The following is a 26,919-nucleotide window of genomic DNA, read 5'->3' as shown; positions in this document are numbered from 1 at the left end:
CAAAAGGAACAATCAAATCACAAATTTGAAAAAACAAAACAAAAGAAACACAACTTCGAATATCTAATCCGAAAATCTAGAATCACTAGCCTCATGTATTTGGAATTCATATAAAGAAAACTAGTATGATGCGGAAAATAATTACTAGTTATATCTTTCTTTGTAAGCAATAACCTCTTGATCTTCTATCGTATTCCTCTTCTTATCTCAGACGTTGTGTAGGCAACAATCTACCGAGATGAGAACCACCAACATCTTCCTTCTTGCAAGATTTGGCCACCAACCTTCAAGCTCCAAGGGATGCATGAGCAAAGCCTCCTTTCTCTCCTTCTTCTCCTAGCTAGAACCGGCCACCAAGGACTCCTCTTGTGTTGATGCCGCCGACCACCATGGAGGAAGAGAAAAGGAGAAGAGCAAGGAACTTATGGCTGGCCACCACCAAGGAAGAGAGGAGAGGAAAATAGAATAGAGTTGTATCTCATGAAGGCACCCCCTCCCTCTCTTTTATAATGCTTGGTCTTGGCAAATAAGGAAAATTTAAATAAAAACTTCCTTATTTTCTTTGCCATGAAAAGGAAAATTTAATTGATTAAAAACAATTTCCTTTTCTTATATTAAGTGGTCGGCCACCTCATAGGTCCAAGCAAGGAAAGTTTTTTATATTGGTTGGTCCTAGGAAGATCGTACCGGTTCCACTGTATAAAAATTTTGTACAAGTGTCGAACCATTCCTAAATAACCTATTGTGTCCTTTAGAAGTTAAATTAGGAATCACAAATGGAACTTAACATTATTGATTCCAAATTTAACTTATCTATTCTTAATGGTTTATATTTGGATCGCAAGCGAAACTTAACACTATTGATCCAAATCAACCTATGTTATAAAGTTAATTAAATATTTATTTCTAAAATCGGCTCCTTGGTCAAACATGGCGAGCCACTAGGCCTTCTTGGGTATGAGATCATCCACCATTGCCTCGACAAAGCCTTTAATAGAAATTCAATATTTAATTTCCTAAAATAACATTAGGTTTAACCGAAAAGAACAATCGAATCATAAATTCAAAAAATAAAAAAAAACACAACTCGAATTACAAATTCAAAAAACTAGAATCTAATGCCTCTTATGTTTGGAATTCATACAAAAGAAAAACTAGTATGATGCGGAAAATAATTACTAGTTATACCTTCCTTTATATGCAACGACCTCTTGATCTTCTACCATATTCCTCTTCTTATCCCGGACATTGGGTGGGCAACGATCTACCGAGATGAGAACCACCCAAGCCCTTCTCCTTCCTCCTTGCAAGTTTCGGCCAAACCAAGAATCCTCCAAGGATGTAGAATTTCGGCCACCACCACCAAGCTCCAAGGGATGCAAGAAACAAAGCCTCCTTTCTCTCCTTCTTCTCATAGCTAGAACCGGTCACCATCAAAAGCTCCAAGAGAAGGATGAAACCTGCCACTAAACAAGAAGAGAAGAGAAGAGGGAGAACCTCTAGGGCCGGCCACATTAAGGAGGAAAAGGGAGGAAGAAATAGAATAGTTAGCACTCATGAAGGCACCCCTACCCCCTCTTTTATAATCCTTGGTCTTGGCAAATAAGGAAAATTTAAATAAAACCTTTCTTATTTTCTTTGCCATGAAAAGGAAAATTTAATTGATTAAAAACAATTTCCTTTTCTTAATTATAATGGTCGGCCACCTCATAGCTCCAAACAAGGAAAGATTTAATAACACAAGAATTAAAACTTCCTAATTTGTTTCTGAAAATTTTAAATAAAAATTTCTCTATTAATTTTTCCCTTCATGGTTGGTTATAAAAGGAAATTTTATAAATTAAAATCTTTCTTTTAAACATTTGGATGATTTCCAAAAAGAAAAGTTATCTTTAAAATTAAAATCTCCTTTCAATCTACAAATAAGGAAAGATATCAAATTTTTTCTTAATCCTTTGTAGAAACTTATAAAAGGAAAAATTTATAATTTTAAAACTCTCTTTTAAATCATGAACATGGTTACAAAAAAGGAAAATTTTCTCAAAATTAAAATATTCCTTTCAATCTACAAATAAGGAAAGATATTATATCTTTTCTTAATTTTTTATAGAAAGCTATAAAAAGGAAAGATTTAAATTTTAAACTCTCTTTTAAATCCATGGAATCCACATAAGAAAAATTTTAAAAATTAAAACCCTTTTAATTTGATTAGGGCCGACCACCTACTTGGCTCATCCTATTGGTCTTGGCCGGCCCTAGCTTGGGCTCCAAGCTAGCTTGGCTGGCTCCATTAGGATAGGTACGAAGATGGGTATAGGTGGATATAATTCTCTATATACAAGAGATTACGATAGGGACTGAGAGGAGGAATTGGTTTTGGTCTCCAGATGAAATTAAGCTTCCCGTGTTCACCCCGAACACTCAACTTAATTTCATCAATAATACTTCATACCACTAAAGAATTATTATTGAACTACCACACCAATCCCAAATTATATTTTGGGCTCCTTCTTATTATGAGTGTGTTAATCTCCCTATGTTTAAGATGTCGGATGTCCACTAATTACCTGACTTACTGACAACTCACTTTAATTAATATCTTAGTCCAAGAGTAGTACCACTCAACCTTATTATCATGTCGGACTAAGTCCACTTGCAGGGTTTAACATGACAATCTTTATGAGCTCCTCTTGGGGACATTATCAACCTAGATTTCTAGGATACAGTTTCCTTCTATAATCAACAACACACACTATAAGTAATATTATTTCCCAACTTATCAGGCTTTTTGATTTATCGAGCTAAATCTCACCCTTTGATAAGTCAAAGAAATAAATACTAAATATATGTGCTTGTTATTATATTAGGATTAAGAGCACACACTTCCATAAAAACTAAGGTCTTGTTCTTTTATTAAGTCAGTATAAAAAGAACTTACCTTAAATGATCCTACTCAATATACTCAGAGTGTACTAGTGTAATTTATCAGTCAAGATAAACTAATACCTAATTACACTACGACTATTACAATGGTTTATTTCTTTCCATCTCAGTCATGAGCTACGATTTATAATTCATAAGGAATTGATAACATGAACTTATGTGTGTGACACCACACACTATGTTATCTACACTTAACTTATAAATGTAGATATTTGACCAATATGATTCTTATTTCTAAGTAAATGTTTATACAAAAAGTTAGGCTTTTAGTATACATTCTAACAATCTCCCACTTATACTAAAAGACTATGCTACCATATATCCTGTCATACATCTGATTCCCATACCTTCAACATACCCATCAAAAGCCCTTGCCTTAAGGGCCTTTGTGAAAGGATCTCCAGGTTATCACCTGATGTAGTCTAGGTGGCAACAACTTCTCCTCATTATACGATGTCTCATATTGGGTGGTACTTGTGCTCTATTGTATTTACTTGCTTTATGGACTTATGGTTTCTTCAAGTTTGCTACTGCACCACTATTATTACAAAAATTGTAATAATCTTTGGACAAACCAGAAATCATATCTAAGTCCATCATGAAGTTTCTGAGCCATATAACTTCTATGGCTGTCTCAGAGGTTGCCACATACTCAGCTTCTATGGTGGAGTCCGGAAAAGCATCTATACTTAACACTCCTCCATAGTTATGGCTTCACCTCCTAAAGTAAACACAAAACCCCGAGGTCAATTTACTATTGTCCCTATCTGATTGGAAGTTAAAATCCATGTAACCCACAGGGATCAAATTATCTGCCTTGTAAACTAGCATATAATCTCTAGTCCCTCTAAGGTATTTTAATATATACTTTACGGCAGTTTAGTGTCCCAGTCCTAGGTTACTTCGATATCTACTAACTATGCCCTGGCAAAACAGATATCCAGTCTCGTACACAGCATTACATACATTAGGCTTTCGATAGCCGAAGCATAAGGAACTGCCTTCATGTCCTCTATCTATTTTGATGTCTTCAGAGACATCTATTTAGATAAAGATTCTCCATTCCCAAAAGGTAGACATGGAGTCTTGCATGCTTAAACGAGCTAGGATAGTATGAAGCTCGGGATAAGCACAACATTATTTTCTTGTGATCCCTTTGATCCCGAGAATATGTGCGCACTCTCCCAAGTCCTTCATATCGAATTGTTTGGACAACCATACCCTTACTTCCAACAACACTTTGATATTGTTTCCAACTACCAAAAATATCATCTACGTATAGTACAAGAAATACCACCACGTTTCCATCACACTTCTTGTATACACAAAACTCATCCGGACACTGAATAAATCCATAGGTCTGGATTACTTCATTAAACCAGATATTCCAAGACCTTGAATCTTTGCTTCAGTTCATAAATAGACCGATTAAGCTTACATACTAGATGCTCTTTGCCCTTTGCAATGAACCCCTTTGGTTGCTTTATATGGATGCTTTCTTCAAGACTTCCATTAAGCTGTCTTGACATCCATTTGCCAAATCTCATAATCCATATGAGAAGCAATAGATAAAAGAATCCGGATAGACTTAAGCATGACTACTGGTAAAAGGTTTCCTTTTTTCAACAAACCTTGCTTTGAAAGTTTCCACCTTCCCGTCTATCCTTCTTTTCCTATTGTAGACCTAATGGCTTTTACACCATTGGTGATTTTTCAAGCTCCCATACTTTATTAGAATATATATATTCTAATTCTTTATTCATTGCTTTTGGCCAAGATGCTACATCTTTATCTTGGAGCGCTTCATCATATCTCCGGGGATCAGGTTCATGTTCACCAAGGATCAAGTCCAAAAACATGAATCTTTCAGGTTGCCTAACAACCCTCCCACTACGATGAGACACTTTTTGTAATTGTGTATCATTTATGATACGTGTTGCAGTTTCTTGTGATATTTTATCTTGTACAGTTGGTACTAGATTAGACGTGTCCTTTATCATTTCCTTAAGAACAAATTTACTAATGGGCTTGTGGTTCATTACATAGTCCTCTTCTAAAAACGGGCATTGGTGCTTACAATGACCTTCTATTTTTTTTAGGACTATAAACCTACTTTCGTTTCTCTAGGATAACCCACAAACAAGTGAACTCTTGTCCAACTTATCAGTGTCTCTCTTCAGCACATGTGCTAGACTACCCGAATCCGAATATGCTTCAAAATAGGCTTACGCCTATTCTGCAATTCTATGTGAATAGAGAGTTCTGACTTAGAAGATACTATGTTCACTTCCGTTTCCAGAGTATATCCTCAAAACGAATTTGGTAATTTTCTGAATAACTCATCATCAATCTAATCATTTCCATAAGAGCCCTATACCTTCTTTCTACTACACCATTCTGTTGGGGTGTACCAGGTGCAGTTAGTTGGGATTGAATCCTGACTTCTGATAAGTGACTCCTAAACTCTCCTAAGAGGTATTCGTTACTACGATCTCACCATAGTGTCATGATACTTTTACTTTTGACATTTCACTGCATCATCCTCGTACTCTTTGAATTAATCAAAGTACTTAGACTTGCGGTGCATCAAGTAAATATATCCTTATCTCGAATAGTCGTCTATAAAAGAGACGAAATATTCGAAACTATCTCTTGCCTGGATAGTCATAGGTCTACACAAATCAGAATGAACCAATTTCAACACTTCTTTAGCTCTATACCACTTAGACTTAAAAGGCCTCTTGGTCATTTTTTCTTCCAAGTAAGACTTGCTGGTTGGAAAGTTTTCCACCACCAATGAACCCAAAAGTTCATTGCCTATTATCCTTTGAATCCTACTCAAGTCAATGTGACCTAGCCTTAGATGCCAAAGATATGATTGGTTCATTTCCGAAGGTTGCTTTCTCTTTATTAGAGTTAAAAGATGTGTTATTAATTTCCATTTGTTGGATCGTGGGAGTTATTGGATTATAAATTTTCAACCAACGTACCAGAACAGATAACTTCTTGATAACAACTATGTTATCAAAAGAGATAGAACATTAAGTTCTTTGATAGTTTAGAAACCGAAATCAAATTCTTTCTAAACTTGGTACGTAAAGACAATTTCTCAAAATCCATATTTTATTCTTATCAGAGGATAAACATCTCCCACTGCAACAGCTGTTATTTTTACAGTAGTGCCCATGTAGACAGTGTTTTCCCTTTCATGTAGTTGTCGAGTTTCCTGGAACCCTGCAATGAATTGCAGACATGATCAGTGACTCCTCTTATCTACACACCAGGTACTGGTAGATAACACCACTAAATATGTTTCAACAACTAATGAATAAAATACACCTATATTGTTCTCAGTTCTGAGAGGATAGTCCATCTTAATGTCCAAGTCTTGTTTCCAATCATAATTGGGACTACTAAGTCTATTCTATAGTATAACAGCTAGGGGATTGACCAACATTTTAAATCCTAAGAATCACAAAAATATTTGGTCAAGACCAACTCCTTAAAAATCTCCATGAATTTGTATGCCACGTTAGTGTGGACGTATACAAATTCAAAGAGGAGATTTTATCCATTAATTTTATTATCTCGTCAACCTTACTTTATGACAAATAAAATTAATAGTTGGTCTGACTTTGATCAAATATTTGGTCAAAACTTTGAATTTAAAATAATATTGATTCCTCAAAATAATATCATTTAAATTCACCAACACCTCAAACACCGGGAATTATGCATGCCACATTAGTGTGGACGTATACAAATTCAAACATTTGTAAGAGAAGGGTCTTACCCATTAATTATCTTGTCATCCTTAAATTACCTCAAACGCCATGAATTTTATATGCCATGTTAGTGTGGATGTATACAAATTCATTTGTTTGTAAGAGGAGGTTTTACCCAATTTATTTTGTCAACCTAACTTTATGACAAAATTACCTCAAACACTGTGAATTTTGTATGTCACGTTAGTGTGGACGTATACAAATTCAAACATTTGTAAGAGGAGAGTTTCACCTAGCTTTATGACAAATTAATAGTTGGTATTCCTTTGGTCCCGCAAAACAATAGCAGTGACTCTGTTGGGGAGGATACTATTGAATGCGTCTAAGTGTATACTATTACTTGATATTTAGTTCATTAAATAGGATTATGCCCCTTCAGTTGGAGAAGATCACACGCTCCTAAATAATTTCCTATAATCATCCATAAAAGAAGTTTGATCTAGTGATCCGTAACAAACCCATCCGTTGTCGAGGAAGACGCTCAGAGCCAACACGCAAGCTTGTTGCATCACTTACAAACCAGTAATGGAGACCGTAGAATTTATTTAAAAATCCCTCTCCCACTTAGTTTTTAAAGTGAGGAATTTTAACCTATGCTAGCATACATCACATGCACATCACAGTAAATAAAAGCAATAAATATGGAAATTAATTTTCCAACTATTATGGCTTCTTCCATCACTGTTCTTCGTGTGTTCCAACCTTGGTTGCTGCCATCTTTAGCCACCACCATCGGGTCCATGTCGTCGGGTCCATTGAGCTTCCTTTTCTGCTGCACCTCTGGTCCTCCAATAGCACCACGCTTCTCAAGGATACGATCCGCGACAAAAATATAATTTTACATATATCGATCCTATATTCCACAAAGGAATGTACATGTAATCTAGATCGAAACAAAAATACAAAATCCTAATAACAAATAGAGCTCCTGCTGCATTTAATATTACAATCATGCACACACAATAAAATGCCCTTGACATGTCCAAGGGTCCAATCACACACAATATCTATATGCCATAATAGTTGGAGCCTGCAACCACAAAGTTAGTACATCCTACAATTTTCCAGCCTAAATTATGTATGGCATGTGCATAATCTATTTGAAAACCAAAACACACAGAGGCAAACCCTAGCTCTGATACCAATTGTTGGTTAGTCTAAGGAAGATCGTACCGGTTCCATTGTACAAAAATTTTGTACAAGTGTTGAACCTTTCCTAAACAACCTATTGTGTTCTTTAGAAGTTAAATTAGGAATCACAAACGGAACTTAATATTATTGATTCCAAATTTAACTTATCTGTTCTTAATGGTTTAGATTTGGATCGCAAGCGAAACTTAACACTATTGATCCAAATCAACCTATGTTATAAAGTTAATTAAATATTTATTTTTAAAATCGGCTCCAAGGTCAAACATGGCGAGGCACTAGGCCTTCTTGGGTATGGGATCATCCACCACTGCCTCGACAAAGCCTTTAATAAAAATTCAATATTTAATTTCCTAAAATAACATTAGATTTAATCGAAAAGAACAATCGAATCACAAATTTGAAAAACAAAAAAAAACACAACCCAAATTACAAATTCGAAAAACTTGAATCTAATGCCTCTTGTGTTTGGAATTCATACAAAAGAAAAACTAGTATGAAGTGGAAAATAATTACTAGTTATACCTTCCTTTGTATGCAACGACCTCTTGATCTTTTACCGTATTCCTCTTCTTATCCCGGACGTTGTGTGGGCAACGATCTACCGAGATGAGAACCACCCAAGCCCTTCTCCTTCCTCCTTGCAAGTTTCGGCCAAACCAAGAATCCTCCAAGGATGTAGAATTTCGGCCACCACCACCAAGCTTCAAGGGATGCAAGAAACAAAACCTTCTTTCTCTCCTTCTTCTCCTAGCTAGAAACGACCACCATCAAAAGCTCCAAGAGAAGGATGAAACTAGCCACTAAAGAAGAAGAGAAGAGGAGAGGGAGAACCTCTAGGGTAGGCCACACCAAGGAGGAAAAGAGAGGAAGAAATAGAATAGTTAGCACCCATGAAGGCACCCCTACCCCCTCTTTTATAATCCTTGGTCTTGGCAAATAAGGAAAATTTAAATAAAATCTTCCTTATTTTCTTTGCCATAAAAAGGAAAATTTAATTGATTAAAACCAATTTCCTTTTCTTAATTATAATGGTCGGCCACCTCATAGCTCCAAACAAGGAAAGTTTTAACAACACAAGAATTAAAACTTCCTAATTTGTTTCCGAAAATTTTAAATAAAAATTTCTCTATTAATTTTTCCCTTCATGGTTGGTTATAAAAGGAAATTTTATAAATTAAAATCTTTCTTTTAAACATTTGGATGATTTCCAAAAAGGAAAGTTATCTTTAAAATTAAAATCTCCTTTCAATCTACAAATAAGGAAAGATATCAAATCTTTTCTTAATCCTTTGTAGAAACTTATAAAAGGAAAATTTTATAATTTTAAAACTCTCTTTTAAATCATGAACATAGTTACAAAAAAGGAAAGTTTTCTCAAAATTAAAATCTTCCTTTCAATCTACAAATAAGGAAAGATATCATATCTTTTCTTAATCTTTTGTAGAAAGCTATAAAAAGGAAAGATTTTAAATTTTAAACTCTCTTTTTAAACCATGGAATCCACATAAGAAAAATTTTAAAAATTAAAACCCTTTTAATTTGATTAGGGTCGGCCACCTACTTGGCTCATCCTATTGGTCTTGGCCGACCCTAGATTGGGCTCCAAGCTAGCTTGGTCGGCCCCATTAGGATAGGTAGGAAGGTGGGTATTGGTGGGTATAATTCTCTATATACAAGAGGCTACGATAGGGACCGAGAGGAGGAATTGGTTTTGGTCTCTCGATGAAATTAAGCTTCCTGTGTTTGCCCTGAACACTCAACTTAATTTCATCAATAATAATTCATACCACTAAAGAATTATTATTGAACTACCACACCAATCCCAAATTACATTTTGGGCTCCTTCTTATTATGAGTGTGTTAATCTCCCTGTGTTTAAGATGTCGGATGTCCACTAATTAATTGAGTTACTGACAACTCACTTTAATTAATATCTTAGTCCAAGAGTAGTACCACTCAACCTTATTATCATATCGGACTAAGTCCACTTACAGGGTTTAACATGACAATCCTTATGAGCTCCTCTTGGGGGACATTATCAACCTAGATTTCTAGAACACAGTTTCCTTCTATAATCAACAACACACACTATAAGTAATATTATTTCCCAACTTATCAGGCTTTTTGATTTATCGAGCTAAATCTCACCCTTTGATAAGTCAAAGAAATAAATACTAAATATATGTGTTTGTTATTACATTAGGATTAAGAGCACACACTTCCATAATAACTAATGTCTTGTTCTTTTATTAAGTCAGTATAAAAAGAACTTACCTTAAATGGTCCTGCTCAATATACTCAGAGTGTACTAGTGTATTTTATCAGTTAAGATAAACTAATACTTAATTACACTACGACTATTACAATGATTTGTTACTTTCCATCTTAGTCGTGAGCTACTATTAATAATTTATAAGGAATTGATAATATGATCTTCTGTGTGTGACGCCACACACCATGTTTTCTACACTTAACTTATAAATGTAGATATTTAACCAATATGATTCTTATTTCTAAGTAAATGTTTATACAAAAAGCTAAGCTTTTAGTATACATTCCAACAGTGTTCGCCCCGAACACCCAACTTAATTTTATCAATAATAATTCATACCAATAAAAAATTATTATTGAACTACCACACCAATCCTAAATTATATTTTGGGCTCCTTCTTATTATGAGTGTGTTAGTCTTCCTGTGTTTAAGATGTCGAATGTCCACTAATCAAATGAGTTACTGACAACTCTCTTTAATTAATATCTTAGTCCAAGAGTAGTACCACTCAACCTTATTGTCATGTTGGACTAAGTCCACCTGCAGGGTTTAACATGACAATTCTTATGTGCTCCTCTTGGGGACATTATCAACCTAAATTACTATGACAGTTTCCTTCTATAATCAACAACACACACTATAAGTAATATCATTTTCGAACTTATCGGGCCTTTTGATTTATCGTGCTAAATCTCACCCTTTGATAAGTTAAAGAAATGAATACTAAATATATGTGCTTGTTATTATATTAGGATTAAGAGCACACACTTCCATAATAACTAAGGTCTTGTTCTTTTATTAAGTCAGTACAAAAAGAACTTACCTTAAATGATCCTGCTCAGTACACTCAGAGTGTACTAGTGTAATTTTTTAGTTAAGATAAACTAATATCAAATTACACTACGACTATTTCAATGGTTTGTTCGTATCGATCTTAGTCGTGAGCTACTGTTTATAATTTATAAAGAATCGATAACATGATCTTTTGTGTGTGACACCACACACCATGTTATCTACAATATAAATTAATTGAACAACTATACTTAGCATATAAATGTAGACATTTTTGACCAATGTGATTCTTTATTTCAAAATAAATGTTTACAAAAGCTAGGCTTTTAGTATACACTCTAACAATCTCCCACTTATACTAAAAGACTAAGTTGCCATATCTGCTTCCATACATCTGATTCCCATCCCCTCCACATGCCGATCAAAAGCTTTGGCCGGAAGGGCCTTAATGAAAGGATCTGCCAGGTTATCTGCTGATGTAATCTTGGAGACAACAACTTCTCCTCGCTTGACGATGTCTCGTCTCAGGTGGTACTTGCGCTCTGTATGTTTACTCGCCTTATGGGCTCGTGGTTCCTTCGAGTTTGCAACTGCACCGCTATTATCACAATAAATTGTGATGATTTTGGGCAAACCAGGAATTATATCTAAGTCCATTAGGAAGTTCCTAAGCCATACAACTTCTTTGGCTGTCTCAGAGGCTGCCACATACTCAGCTTCCATGGTTGAGTCTGAAACGCATTTCTGCTTAACACTCCTCCATGCAATGGCTCCACCTCCTAAAGTAAACACATAGCCTGATATAGACTTACTATTGTCCCTATCTGATTGGAAGTCTGAATCCGTGCAACCCACAGGGAGAAAATCATCTGCTTGGTAAACTAGCATATAATCTCTAGTCCTTCTCAGGTACTTCAATATTTGCTTTACAACAGTCCAATGTCCTTGTCCAGGGTTACTTTGGTATCTGCTAACCATGTCCACGACAAAATAGATATCCGGTCTCGTACACAACATTGCATACATTAGGCTTCCCACAGCTAAAACATAAGGAACTGCCTTCATGTCCTCTATCTCCTTTGATGTCTTCGGAGACATCTCTTTAGATAAAGCTACTCCATGCCGAAAAGGTAAGAAACATTTCTTGGAGTTTTGCATGCTAAAACGAGCAAGGATTGTATCTATATATGAAGTTTGAGATAGGCACAACATCCTTTTCTTGCGATCCCTTGTGACTTTAATCTCAAGAATGTGTGTGCATTCTCCTAAGTCCTTCATATCGAATTGTTTGGACAATCACACCCTTATGTCTGATAACACTTTGACATTGTTGCCAATTAACAAATTGTCATCTACGTATAGTACAAGAAATATCACAACATTTCGGTTATACTTCTTGTATACATAAGACTCATCCGGACACTGAATAAATCCATATGACTGGATTACTTCATTAAACCAGATGTTCCAAGATCTTGAAGCTTGTTTCAGTCCATAAATGGACCGATTGAGCTTGCACACTAGATGCTATTTGCCTTTTTCAATGAACCCCTCTGGTTACAAAAGCTAGGCTTTTAGTATACACTCTAAAATTATACTTGCCTCAGACTAACATTTTCTTGCAAGAAGGAGATCGCAGAAAACAAGGGTTCGGGCACCCGATGGTTTGGGCGCCCGGAATAGGTCCGGGTTCTCGAAGGTAACTTTTATCTATATCGTCGCTTCGCCACATGGAGATCGATGACTGGCTCAGCTACGTCACATTCAGGGCGCCCCGAACCTCCTATATAAGGAGGGTGAAGGCTGAAGCAAAAGAAACAACTCACGATCTACGCTTCTATGCTCCTGCGACGCTGCGAAGGCTCTCCGACAAGTTTTGTTTTTTGTCTTATTCTCTTATTGTCGATTTCTTTTCTTTTACTAAATAATTCTTGTACTGCATTTGTAAAAACCTTTCAAATTATTAGTGATTGCCCAACGAAAGCACTCAACGAGTGCGGGCCTTGGAGTAGGAGTCGACAAAGGCTCTGAACCAAGTAAAACGACCTTGTTAGCATTGTGTTTTTGTTTTTTCGCTGCCTACTCTATATGCCGAAAGTTTTAAATCGCTATTCACCCCCTCTAGTAAAACTCATTGATCCAACAAGTGGTATCAGAGCAAATACTGCTCTGATTTGGTGCAACCACCAATCAGACAGGGGTGAAATTCATTTCTTTCTTTTTCTTCGATTTTGAGTTTCTCGTCATATTCCAAACTGGTATTGTTACCTTTTTGGAATCTTTTTCGTCGTAATTAATCGGAATTGGTGCAACACCAATTCAGTTTTTAGTTTCCTTTTATTTTATTCTGCACTACTAATCTAAGACCTAGTCTTGGGATCTTTTGTGTCTATTTGTTACTTGTGTGCAGATTAAAATGTCTCAAATTGAAGGCTTCAACACAGTACGCCCTCCCCTATTCAACGGGGATGATTTTTCGTACTGGAAGAAGCGGATGGAGGTCTACCTGAAGACCAATTTTGACCAATGGTTTAGTGTCACTAGAGGCTACAAGATACCGGTCGACAACTCCGGAATACCACTGGACCCGGAACAATGTGTTGGTGCGGAAAGCATCCAACGATCGAACCAAAGTTTTGATAATGGTAAAGGGATCCAAAGTTAAGTTTAATTGTTATCTAATGTGTATGTTTGAGTGTTTCAGGAAAGTCCTAGCTGTGGTTAGGCAAATGGAAAACCCTAGGGGGTGGTAACCCTAGGTCATAGGGGGTGGTAACCCTATGCGGAAAGTCTTGGCGGGTCGGAGCTTCGGGCAAAAATCCTAGGGGGTGGTAACCCTAGGTTAAAATCCTGGTGTCGCAAACCAGGTAGAAGTCTGGGTGGGTTAAGGACCGAACATCCAGCATGAAGACCGGAAGCATCAGACGTAGAGCAAAAGTCCAGTCAGCCTGGAGGACTGAACTGGCAAAAGGTAAATCTCCTGAGTGGAGTAGGTGAGGACGCGTTCCCTGTAGAGGGAACAGTAGGCGTCGAGTTGACCTAGGGTTTCCGGTTGGAGATCTGAAGTCAGACCCGGACAGTCCGTTGACTGTCGATATGTCATTTAGTATGCCTATTCTGTGCTAACTTTGTTTTTCAGGGTATGTGTTTGGGACTAACACATTTCGCAGGAACAAAGAAGCAACTCACACCTCGGATGAACAGTGTCCGAGGCGCCTCCATGGAGCTTGGAGGCGCCTCGGGTGCAAGACTGAAGTTGGCTGCGTGCGGGAGCTGGAGGCACCTTCATGGGCAGTGAAGGCGCCTTGGACCACTGCTTGAAGGCGCCTTGGAGCGGCGTTGAAGGCGCCTTCAAATGGATAATGAGCAGTGATCAGGCCTCATTGACAAAGGCTGAATCAGGATCGAATTTTCGGGTTGGAGGTGCCTTGGAGCTTGATGAAGGCGCCTTGAACACCCTATATAAGAGAGTCTCGACCAGCAGCTAAAGATATCTTCTTCCAAGTGATCTTTCTGCTATAAGCTGCTAATGAGACGATCCCGAAGTGCTGCAACGAGATCCCGACGACCCGAAGCTTTGAAATTGCTCATTCTTGTTGTCAGTATACTCTTTCAGTTTAAATAGATTGTAAAAATTCTATAACCATTATTCGAGCTTATAGGTGTTGCCCACAGAAAGCGATCAATGATCACGGACTTTGGAGTAGGAGTCACCACAGGCTCTGAACCAAGTAAACAACCTGTGTTTGCATGTGTTCTTTGTCTTTACTTAATTCCGCTGCGTATTCCGACTCTGTTTCTAAATCGTTCAAGAAAGCCACAAGTGTTATTCACCCCCCCCTCTAGCGCTTCTCAATCCAACACAGTGGACTCCAGACATGAAGAAAAAAATCATTAATAGACTTCAAAGCACTCAACACGCTACAATGCGGACTGACGTGATGGTGCAGCGGGGTCGGCAAGAGGGGAGGGGTGAATTGCCTGCAAAATAAGAATACCCTCCTCAAACTTTCAACTCTAAAATTATAGCAACAATAATAAGAAAATAAAATAAAGCAGAATAATAGAAAAGAAAGAAGACTTAGAGATTTTGACTTGGTTACAATCAAGAAGGTTGTTAATCCAAGGTGGTTGGAAAGCGCACTAGAAAAGTCTTCTTCTCTGAAGGCGGAGAAGCCTTTTACACATTAAAAGCTCTTACAAGTTGCTAGGAAGTTGTTACAGAGTTGATTTATTAATTTCCCAGCTCCAGGGGCCTTTATATAGCTCTTGGAAATCTTATCCTGAGCGTTGAAGGTGCCTCCAAGAGGGTTGAGGGCGCCTCCAAGATGTTTGACCTGATAAAGCTCTATCCGATTGCAAATGGTCATGAAGACTGGGTCTGAGGTGCCTCCAATGCCCTTGAAGGTGCCTTAGACTGGTCTAAGGCGCCTTCAAGGTGATGGAGGCACCTTCAAGGTGATGGAGGTGCCTTCAATGTTGAGGGCGCCCTCAATGATGTTGAGGGCGCCTTCAACCTGCATGTTATAAATAGTGCCTTCAACCTGCATGGTATAAATAGCTTCCAGCTTCTCTTCTTCCGAAGCTCTGATTGCTTGGGTGATTTTGGCCAATCGAAATAGGGCGCACACGTTCTTCTCATCCACCGGTGTACTCTTCCGCAGCTCTTTCATCCTTCGGATGCACCAATCCCATCGACTCCCTTCCCGTGTCGTCCTTCTCGCTAGCTGCATATTCCGCTCAACTTCCTGCACTCCTAAGTCCCTGCACACTTAGACACAGGGATCAAATAATAAGTAGGACCTAACCTAACTTGGTTGATCACATCAAAACACCCACGGGGTCCAACAATCTCCCCCTTTTGATGTGCATCAACCCAAGTTCAAGTTAGGGAAACAAAATAGAGAAACAGTAATTTATAGAAATTACTAAACTAACAGTTCAAGCATAAGGATTACAATAAAATTTGCAACACAAGTTAAAAATAATTTTTAAATAAAAAATATTAAAAATTCCCCCTAAACTTGTACCTATCTTTCTCCCCCTTTGATCACAGCAAAAAGAATGGGGTAATAAATATCAAGTAAAAAAAAAAATTCAAGTAAAAAAATGATTTTTAAAATCCAAGTGCAGCATTTTTAAAATGATTTCTAAGAAAAAAAATATATATTTTAAAAATTTTCTAAGTAAAACCTAGGTAAGACAATTTTTTGAGAAAAAAGATAAATGCACATTTCTAACTTCAGAAGAAATTTTAACTTAAAAAAATGTTATTTGAGAATTTTTTTTTAAGTAACAAACATTTTTCTTAAGAGAAAAATATTTTTGAAGAATTTTAAAAAAGATGTTTGAAAAAACTTTTTAAAGCATTATTTAATTCTAATTTTAATGCTTTTACCAAAAAATTAATTAAACATTTTATTTCGATATTTTGACTTCCAAGTCGTGGCGAGGCACTAGGCCTTCTTGGTTATTGGAGCAACAACCACTTCCTTAGACAAAGCCTCATAAAGAAATTTTAACGTTTAATTTTCTTGCTATAAGCTCTAACTTAAAAAAAAATTAAACAAGCAAAGATTTTGGAACCCAGTATAGATTCCTTCTTACTGGATTTTTTAAGAACTTAGGGGGTACATAACTTTTGAAAACTTTTCAAAGTTGACCCTGGTGTTTTCTAATATACCAATTCAATTTTTCATTAATTTTAATTTTTGATTTTGGAAATTTATTTAGGCATGCATGATCATTTTTCAATTTTTCAATTTCAATTTTTAATTTTCATATTCTAATTTCAAATTATCATACATTTCTAGAGGGCATGCTTTTGCTAAGTTTAATTTTAATTCAGCATTTTCTTTTTCTAATTTTGCTAGATCTTTCGTAAGCACTTTGATAAATTGAAAGGACTGAGTAGGGGTTAGAGCACGTACCTTACTTACCTCACTTGGTGATGCTCCCCCTTCATCGTAGCTTTCTTCTTATGATGATCCTCCCCCTTCATCTGTGCTCATCTCCGAGCTGGTTTCTTCAAAAAGATGGTTGGCCATCAATGCTAATCTCGAGAAGGCTTCGACTTCAAATTCCAAGGATGAAGATTCATCCCATGTAGCCTTCAGACTCTTTGTTTGGAGGACGTCGGTCTTCGAGACTTCTCCTTGTGCCTTTTCCTTAATTTGGGGTAGTCATCCTTGATGTGCCCTTATTCATTGCAGTTGTAGCATCGAACCGTCCTTTTATTACGTTGATGCTTCTTTGACTGCGATCTAAATTTATTAGTTTTAATAAATTTATTCAACTTCCTTACCAATAATGTCACTTCAGTTTCGTCGATTGATGCTTCAAAGTCAGGATCGCCCATCTCGGCTTGTAGGGCAACATTGAGACTTAACTTCTCTTTAGGTTCTACAATTCTTGATTCGTGAAGTTCAAATGTAGAGAATAAACTTTCTAAAGTACTTACCTCAAAGCCCTTAGAGATGTAGTAAGCATCTACTAAGGAAGCCCACTCTGGAGTTCTTGGGAAGGCGTTGAGCGCATACCAGATAGAATCTCGGTTCGTTAATGGTTCTCTGAGATTGGCCAGTTGAGTTATCAACTCCTTAATTCTCGCCTGGAGTTGCGCTACCTTCTCACCGTTGTTCATCCGGAGATTTGTCAGCTGAGTCCGGAGGATGTCGCGCCTTGCTAACTTTGCTTCTGAGGTACCTTCGTGGAGCTCCAGGAATTTTTCCCAGAGGTCTTTAGCGGAGTCGGAGCTTCCGATCCGACTTACCTCCTGGGGCGGCAAGATGCTAAGCAGGTGGAACTCCGCATTTCCGTTGGCCATGAAATCAACTTGCTCCTTCTTCGTCCAGTTGTATTCTTCCTTATCTTTGGGGGCTACACAACCATATTTCATAATAAGAAGAATATCAAACTTAGTCTTAAAAAATACCTCCATTCTTCGCTTCCATGTAGTGAAGTCTCCGTCAAATTTCGGAGGATGAATGCTTGTTCCAGTCATTGTCTCGATCTTTATACTTCAGTCGGTGGTTAGTCCTTCTAAGGCTGTCAGGCTTTGATACCACTTGATGGTGTAGCGGGGCCGACAAGAGGGGAGGGGTGAATTGCCTGCAAAATAAGAATACCCTCTTCAAACTTTCAACTCTAAAATTATAGAAACAATAATAAGAAAATAAAATAAAGAAGAATAACAGAAAAGAAAGAAGGCTCAGCGATTTTGACTTGGTTACAACCAAGAAGGTTGTTAATCTAAGGCGGTTGGAAAGCGCACTAGAAAAGTCTCCTTCTCTAAAGGCGGAGAAGCCTTTTACACACTAAAAGCTCTTACAAGTTGCTAGGAAGTTGTTATAGAGTTGATTTATTAATTTCCTAGCTCCAGGAGGCTTTATATAGCTCTTGGAAATCTTATCCTGAGCATTGAAGGCGGGCTCCTCCAAGCTGTTTGACCGGCAAGAGGGGCGGGCGCTTTCAACCTGCATGGTATAAATACTGCCTTCAACCTGCATGGTATAAATAGCTTCCAGCTTCTCTTTTTCCTCTTCTTCCGAAGCTCTGATCGCTTGGGTGATTTCGGCCAACCGAAATAGGCTCACCCGAACCCAATTTTCGGCCTTCTCCTTGAGCAGGCTTTTGACCCGGCTTCTCATCCCTTGAACGTCGCGCACGTTCTTCTTGTCCACCGGTGTACTCTTCCACAGCTCTTTCATCCTTCGGATGCACTGAGCCTGTCGGCTCCCTTCCCATGCCGTCCTTCTCGCTAGCTGCGTCTTCCACTCGACTTCCTGCACTCCTAAGTTCCTGCACACTTAGACACAGGGATCAAATAACAATCAGGACCTAACCTAACTTGGTTGATCACATCAAAACACCCATGGGGTCCAACATGAATAAGGAAGAGTTGAATCGAGTTGGACCGCATCAGAATGCGAAAGAACTATGGGATAAGTTAATCGAGCTACACGAAGGAACTAGCAACGCCAAGGTAACGAAACATGATCTCCTTTTAAATAATTTATTTAATATTAAAATACAGGAAGGAGAAACCGCAAGTCAACTCCATGCGAGGATCAAAGACATCCTCAACGGACTCCACGCAATAGGCCACCAAATGGAGAATCGCGATCTAATCAAGTACGCACTGAATGCCTTTCCACGTAACACCTTGTGGGCATCCATCGTGGATACCTACAAGATTTCAAAAAATTTATCTAAGTTAAAATTAGACGAATTGTTTTGTGAATTAGAATTGCACGAGCAAACTAACGCCGGGGCCGAGAAAGGTGTTGCCTTGTTTGCAGGTTCATCCAAGGAAAAGACGAAAAACAAGCTTGAGGTTGAAGATGAGTCTGATCAGGATTTTGAAGATGAAGTGTACCTGATGAACCTGGTAAGGAAGATGTTTACCAGGAGGAAGAAGAACTTCAGCAAGAAGGACCTGCAAAATATCAACTCCCCAACCGAACCGAGGAATGTGTGAGATATCATAAAATTTAAACAATAGGGTTATTTGAGAAATATCCTTATAAAATTTTTCCAGAATTTTTAGAAATTTTCTGGGAATTTTTCGGAGCTCGTACGACGGGTTTTGAGGGGATCAATTACGGGTACAGATAAAGCCTATTTGGGATACTCGTTTAAGTGAGGAAATGTTTATTATATAAATTCCTTTTTCCTTTTTCTTTTATTCCCTTCCCAAATCACCGTTTTCCCCAAACCCGACGCCGATCACCGGAGTATTCTCCTTCCCCGATCTCCTCGACTCCTCTCACTGTCTCTCTCTCGCGGATGAGCGACGCCTACGGGGGGTGAGGTTGCAGCTCCGACGATCCCTCTTGGCTGGCATCATCCCCCATTGTGCTCAGATCCGGCCGGCGTTTTTCTCTCCAGGCCGCATCACAGCGTCGCATGTCCTCTAGTAGGTTGCCGACGCCACTGGATCGATCCAGATCCACTCGATCGCCGGTGTAGGTAAGCTAGCTTTAACCGAATCTTCTTCTTCTTTGGATTTCCTCTGACTCGTGCCCTAGCACCGTCGGTGATTCTTCTTCTTCTCTTGATTCTTTCCAAACCATGCCCTAGGTCCATTGCCGGTGCTTTGCATTTGGATCACTGCTTCGTGTAAGCAGATCTTTGATCAGGAAGGGGGTCCTAGCCCTAGCCTCGAACCTCCTCTATTCTTGATGTCGTGCCCTAGCTCCGAACTTCGCCTCCTCTTCAGAGCAATGGGGTTCCGATAGTGAGACAGTGAGGTAAGATTAAGGTGTTGATTGATTAGTGATCTCCATTCCTTGTTTGAATTTGTGATCTCCTTTTTCTTGATTCGAATAGCGGAGTGGAATCAGTGAGGATATGTTCTATTGCTGTGGGGTTGCCTTGGTTCCGGCTGCACTCCTTCCAGCAGCACCTCTTTGGCTGCGGATCAAGAGCAGAGATTGGAGATTGAGGTATGATGTAGGGTAATGGATCCTTGTTGTAGATGATTACAAGATGTGTTAGCAAGAATTTTTAATTTAGGTTTATATGTTGAATTTAGGTATGATTTGGATTACATGATCATGTGTAGATTGATTTAGGTTTGCATTTTTAATCTAATTAGTGATTAGGGATTAGGTAACTAACCCTAATTGACCATTAGATTTAATTAGGTAGGTTGTGATTGCGTTTGATTAGGGTTTTGCCCTAATTTAGTTTTAGGGATTTTATTTAGCTATTCATTTGGAATTAGCTAAATAAAATATATATGTATTGTTTGTTGACGCAGGGCTCTGATTCGAGACGGGCGTCCGGGCATAAGCAACCTTGTTATGTCCTTACATAAAATTAGCCTAATAGAAAATATTCTTAATATACAAATACATCTGTTATATTAATGATATATGAATAATATGTGAATATATTACTACCTGTTTCATTTAGAGGGAAATATTCTCTAGAAACTTCTACAGGTAAACTAAACGACAAAGAAGGTACATCTGGGGTACAAAAAAGATTCCTGGAACTATTATTACAGATGATGTCATCTCCTAACAAACTCTAACGAACCGGGGTCCACCTCATGACTACGGAGGTTATATGAGGTGGTATAAAAAAGGGAATCCCCTCCGCTGGCAAGGCAAGGTGAACATCATTACTCAAACCCTAATTCCACTAGAGTTTTACTGTTCTTCTTCTCTTTCCTCCATCTTCCAACAAGAGAATTGACTTGAGCGTCAGAGGGCCTTGCCAGGGATTCCCACCCCGGTCTTAGGTCACTAACGCCTTGTCGGCGGATCTCATGGTGCGCAGGCAAGGTTCTCTCTAGGAAATCGGCTTCGCCGGAGTTCCTCTTCATCAGATCTACTTTGTTAGACTTCATCCTCTTTAAATCTACTTCATTGGAGGTTTTATTCTTCAAATTTACAACACCGAGATCCTCTTCCTCAACCTTCCTAATCATCCCTCAGAATCTCGTCGGAGATCCACCGCACCGGAGCTTCTTTAGATCCTCGGGACCTATCTTCTTCGCCATCTTCATTCACCAGAGCACCAGTGCTTCATCTCATTAGATTTAAACAGGATCAAATTTGGTGCAATCTGTGGAAACTTTCACCTGAATTTAGATCTTCACGATGGAGGACGCTGGAAAAAGCCTCACCGTCACGTTAACATGGGAAGATCTAGAATTACTCATCGCTGCAAGGGTACAGAAAGCTTTACAACAACAACAACAAGCGCATACTAATGGAACGCTGCCCATGGCAGCAAATCCGGCCATCTCTGCAACCAATCCTCAAAGGGAGAGAGGTATGGATGAGGAAGACAATACTTACCTACCTCCTGCTATTATTTCTCCCACTTGTCGTCCTCGGGCCTTTTTCTGTACTCCTATCGAAGAAGGAGGATGTCGACCAGTGCTTCAGGAATCCTCTGGTGAAGCACCAGTAAGGGACAAGCGTAAGGGGAAAATAGTGACCAGCGATAGTTCCCTTGAGAGAATAGTTACTCCTTTCTCTTAGAGGGTACTGGATGATCCCTTACCTAAACATTATCAGAACTTAAACATTGGAGAATATTCTGGAATGACAGATCCAAAGGATCATCTACTCAAGTTCGAGAATGCGGTTCTATTACAACAATTCACTGATGGAGTCAAATGCCGCATGTTCCTAATCACCTTCGGAGGTGCCGCTCAGAGGTGGTTCAAAAGGTTGCCAGACAATTCTATTAGGCATTTCAAGGACTTCAGTAAGGTATTTCTCCACCATTTCTCTAGTAATAGGAGATATCAAAAGACTCCATGGAGTCTTTTCTCTATTAAACAAGGGCCTAAAGAAAGTATTAGAGCTTATATTAAAAAATTTAATCAAGTGGCTATTGATGTTCCTTCTGCCACTACTGAAATTCTAGTGAGTGCCTTTTCTCAAGGTCTCAATGATAGTGACTTCTTCAAGGATCTGGTGAGAAATTGATGTGCGTAGATTATATACTCTTTTATGCATATTTTTACGCACATTTACATACTTTAAGCATGCTTGATCTATGCACTTTTATACTTCCAGCTTTCCTTTTAGCATATTTACTCTTTTGGTTCGGAGATCTGCTTTTTGTGCATTTTCTATACACAGGAGTCGAAATTGGTGAAGATTATGCGTCCTCGGGCAAGCTTGGAAGGAATTGAAGGGAGAGAGCATCAGGCCATGTACCACACACGGCCGTGTAGTTTTAACAGGAAGGGACGAGGACATGGCCGTGTGAATCTCACACGGCCGTGTCTTGATTTGAAGAAATTAGAGCAGATGCCTTACATGGCCGTGTAGATCTACACGGGCGTGTGAGGTCTACAGAGGCCAGGCAGGTGTAGCATTTCAAGAGAGCAGAAGGGTCTTGGCCGTGTGAGTCACACGGCCGTGCAGCTTTGGCAGAGAAGGAACTGGACATGGCCGTGTGAATCTCACACGGCCGTGTCATGGGGTCGTGTGGCGCCCCATTTCCTGCTCTATTTAAACCTTCCTTCATGAATTGAAAGGGGATCTCTCCCCCCTTTGGGAGAAGGCAAGATTTGGTGGTATCCTCCCATTCTTGGGAGGATTTCTGGGTGATTCGAGGGGAGTTCTTGACGATTTCGACTCTGGAGTGAGGATTGGATCCGAAGACGAGGCTTCTTCGTAGATAAGTTTTCTCTTTTCCCCTTTTCTTGGTTTCTTGGATTGGGGATTTAAGAAATGCTTGTAATCTTTATTTCTTTGGGTATTCTTCCTCGATTCATGGAGTAGATCTTGTATTCTAGGATTAAGGGAGTATTTGTATGATGGATTGATGTAATCTCTTATGGATTTGCCAATTTCTTGTTTCAATGACATTGTCTTGCTTGTATCAATTAGATCTTGAATGATTAATGGTGATTTGTGCTTAATTCTCATTCTTGATTGATTGTTTGGATTTCTTGTGGGTTTTGTAAAGATAAACTCTCACTCGATCATCCGAGGGATCCACGTGACAGGTGCAAGCCCGTGTAAGGACGTTTGAGAGATAATCTTGAATAGGAAATAGGAATATTCAAGAGAGTAGGATGGATCTTGTGATTAGTTTCTTGTATCTTGATAGATTAATAAGTTGTGGGCTTCTATGTTGATATCCGAGGAAGGCATAGTAATAGGTGCGCTTCTGTGTAAGGACAACGTAGGTTCACGTCTAATTGATCATATTTAGATACATTTCTCAGTCCTTAGCCGGTTATCTATTGCAAGAGAGAACCGACAACTTTCTACAAGTGTTTGGCAATTGAGGGATAAGAATTGGTGAACCATTTACATTCAAGAAATCTTACAAAGAAACCGAAACTCCTAGAATCTCCCTTTATCATAACCCAAAACACTAAACTCTTATTTGTTGATCTTTAATATTAGATTTGTTTACCTTCACTTTGCATTTGAAACAATTGGATAGTTGTTTAGCTAATTCGCATTGAGACATTTCTAGTGCTTATTCCAGTCCCTGTGGATACGATAATCTTTTATATTACTTGCGACATTTCCGTACACTTGCGGAGCGTAATAAGTTTTTGGCACCGTTGCCGGGGACTGCGCTATAACATTAGGAATTATCAATTGAGTTAAACTAAACATAACATTTGTTTTCCTTTCATATTGCATAGTTGTAACTATTCATTAGATTTCTATTTTTACTTTCTTGTATAACTTTTACTTCTTGTTAATTCTTTTTGTACAAATTCAATTCTGCATTTTTGATTCTTTTATTTTTTTCTTTTTCTGTTGAATTGTCATTTGCTATCTTGTTCTTGTGTATGCGAAGATCTAACTTTGCAGGGGAATTCTTTCCTTTTGACCCTGAGATTGACAGAACTTTCCATAAAAGAAGAATTCTGCAAAGGCAAATTGAAGAACAGGAACATTTGAACATGGCGAATAGACCACTCAAGGATTATGCAGCACCTTATGCAAGAGGTTTTCGATCTAGTATTTCAAGACCTTCAGTGGAAGCTAATAACTTTGAGATCAAACCCGCAATTATATCTATGGTGCAGTAGAACCAATTTGGTGGAGGACCTCATGAAGACCCCAATCAACACTTAGAGGTCTTTTATGAAATATGTGGTACCATGAAAATGAATGGAGTTCCTTCAGAAGCAGTTAGATTATTATTATTTGGGTTTTCTTTAAGAGATAGGGCAAAGCAATGGCTGAATTCTTTGGCCCCTAATAGCATCACCACTTGGGAGCAGTGTGAGCAACAGTTTCTTGATAAATTCTATCCACCAAGCAAAACAACTCATATGAGGAATTTAATTGCAAGCTTCAAGCAAACTGACTCAGAATCTCTTTTTGAAGCATGGGATAGATATAATAGTATGCTCAGACAATGCCCACATCATGGGTTGGAAAGATGGTTAGTGTTGCACACTTTTTATAATGGTATCAACTATCATACCAAAGTGTCCCTTGATTCAACTGCTGGAGGGGCACTTATGAATAAAAGTTTAGATGAAGCTGAAGAAATTATTGACAGTGTAGCACGAAATCATCATCAATGGGCAAATGAAAGAAGTGGTGGCTATTCTTCTGTAAACCCAACAATTAAAGCATCAGGGAAGTTTGATGTAGATGCAGTCACTCTTTTGTCTGCAAAATTGGACGCTCTTACAAAGAAATTTGAGAATATGGGGACTAGTGCTAATATGGTCAATGCTATTAGTACATCTTGTGAAGTATGTGGGAGTTCAGAGCACTCAAATGACTCATGTCCATTGGGAGCTATCACTGCACAAATCAATCAACTGGAACAATGTGATGCAATCATGAGTTACAATCAAAGGCAGAACAACCCATACTCAAATACTTATAACCCTGGATGGAAGAGCCATCCCAATTTTTCTTACAGAAATAATCAAGATCAAGGACCATCTATGGGGGCAAGACCAAATTTTCAAGCTGGGCAACAAAATTTTCAACATCTATCTTCTCAAGACTTACCAAAGTCAAATATTGAAAAGATGCTTGAAGAAATTATCTCAAGTCAGAATAAAATGAAGCAAGATTTAGAAAAGCTCATTCAGAGAATGGATAATTCTGAAAAGCATCAAAAGATCCAGGATAGTCAAATTGCCCAACTAGCTTCCTCATCATCCAGAGCACCAGGACAACTTCCAGGAAAACCTGATGTGAATCCTATGGAGCATTGCAATAGAATTGAGCTTAGGAGCGGACGGACCTTGGGAGACTCCCAAGTGACTGCTCCAAAAGGAAAAAGAAGAAGAGCTCTCTCCTCTTATACCAAATCAGATTCAAGCTAATGAGGAGAGTACCATTGAGGTTGAAGAGACTCTCCCACTGAACCATCAGAGCAAAGCTGTCCCTTTTCCTCAGAGACTTACAATGCTCAAGAAAGATGAAGAATTTGGCAAGTTTTTAGAAAAAGTTAAGGAAATTTGTGTAGAGGTACCTCTTATTGATGCTATTCTTCAAATGCCTAGATTTGCCAAATTCCTGAAGGATCTCATATCAAACAAGAGAAGAAGAGGAGAGGTTGAGACCATTGCGCTTAGTGAGGAATGTAGTGCTATTTTGGAGAAGAACACTTCCCCAAAACTAAAAGACCCAGGGAGCTTTTATATTCCTTGCAACATAGGAAAAGAATTTTTTGAAAAAACTTTTTGTGATTTGGGGGCAAGTGTTAGCCTCATTCCCTATTCAATTTGTAATAAATTAGGTCTCAAAAACATTAAACTTACTACTATGGTACTTCAACTTGCCGATCATTCCTGTAGGTACCCTTTGGGTATTATAGAAGATGTGCCGGTAGAGGTGGATGGGAATGTTATTCCCACAGATTTTGTTGTGTTGGACATGGAAGAGGACCCCAGGATTCCTATCATATTAGGAAGACCTTTCCTTGCTACAGCTGGAGCTATAATTGATGTCAAAAATCATAAGCTTTCTTTGGTAATTGGTAAGGAAAGGTTGGAATATGATTTATCTAATATCTCTAACCATGTCTCGTCTCTTTTAAATGCTTGTAGCAGGACAAGCATTTATAAACTTGAGGAATGGAATTTCCATCCTCATGGAAGGCCACCAAATGAAGGAGACAATGTGGTGGAAGATGTTGGGAGAAGATCTCCCAACAAAAACGAAAAGTATATCTGTCCTCCAAGGGCGAGGAAAAGAAGTGAATGATCAAGTTTGGTCGAGCTAAAGACCTTAAACAAGCGCTTCTTGGGAGGCACCCAAGGGTTCTTTTAGTTAGTTTTGATTTGTATTTTAATTTCTTTTAGTTTGATGCATTCTTTTGATTTTGTTTTCAGGTTAGGTGCAAAACAGAGCCCGGCCGTGTGCTATACACGACCAGGCAAAGGTTGCAGAGAAGGGAAGTGCTTGGGCCGTGTCATCCAAACACGGCCGTGTAGGATCTCCCGAGGAGAAAAAGGTCTAGGCCGTGTCTCAAACACGGCCGTGTAAAGAATCCCGAGGAGAAAAA

General features: G+C 38.5%; 1 non-coding gene across 1 annotated transcript; it reads right to left on the bottom strand.

Annotated features, from left to right (window-relative positions):
* Nucleotides 1-24,716: 24,716 nt before the first annotated feature.
* LOC122039275 lies at nucleotides 24,717-24,822 on the bottom strand. The gene has a single exon (XR_006128132.1). It is a non-coding gene; the product is annotated as a small nucleolar RNA R71 (small nucleolar RNA).
* Nucleotides 24,823-26,919: the final 2,097 nt, after the last annotated feature.

This window comes from Zingiber officinale, chromosome 1A, assembly GCF_018446385.1.
Source record: "Zingiber officinale cultivar Zhangliang chromosome 1A, Zo_v1.1, whole genome shotgun sequence".
Classification (NCBI taxonomy): Eukaryota; Viridiplantae; Streptophyta; class Magnoliopsida; order Zingiberales; family Zingiberaceae; genus Zingiber; species Zingiber officinale.
This window is presented reverse-complemented; position numbering and strand designations above follow the sequence as displayed.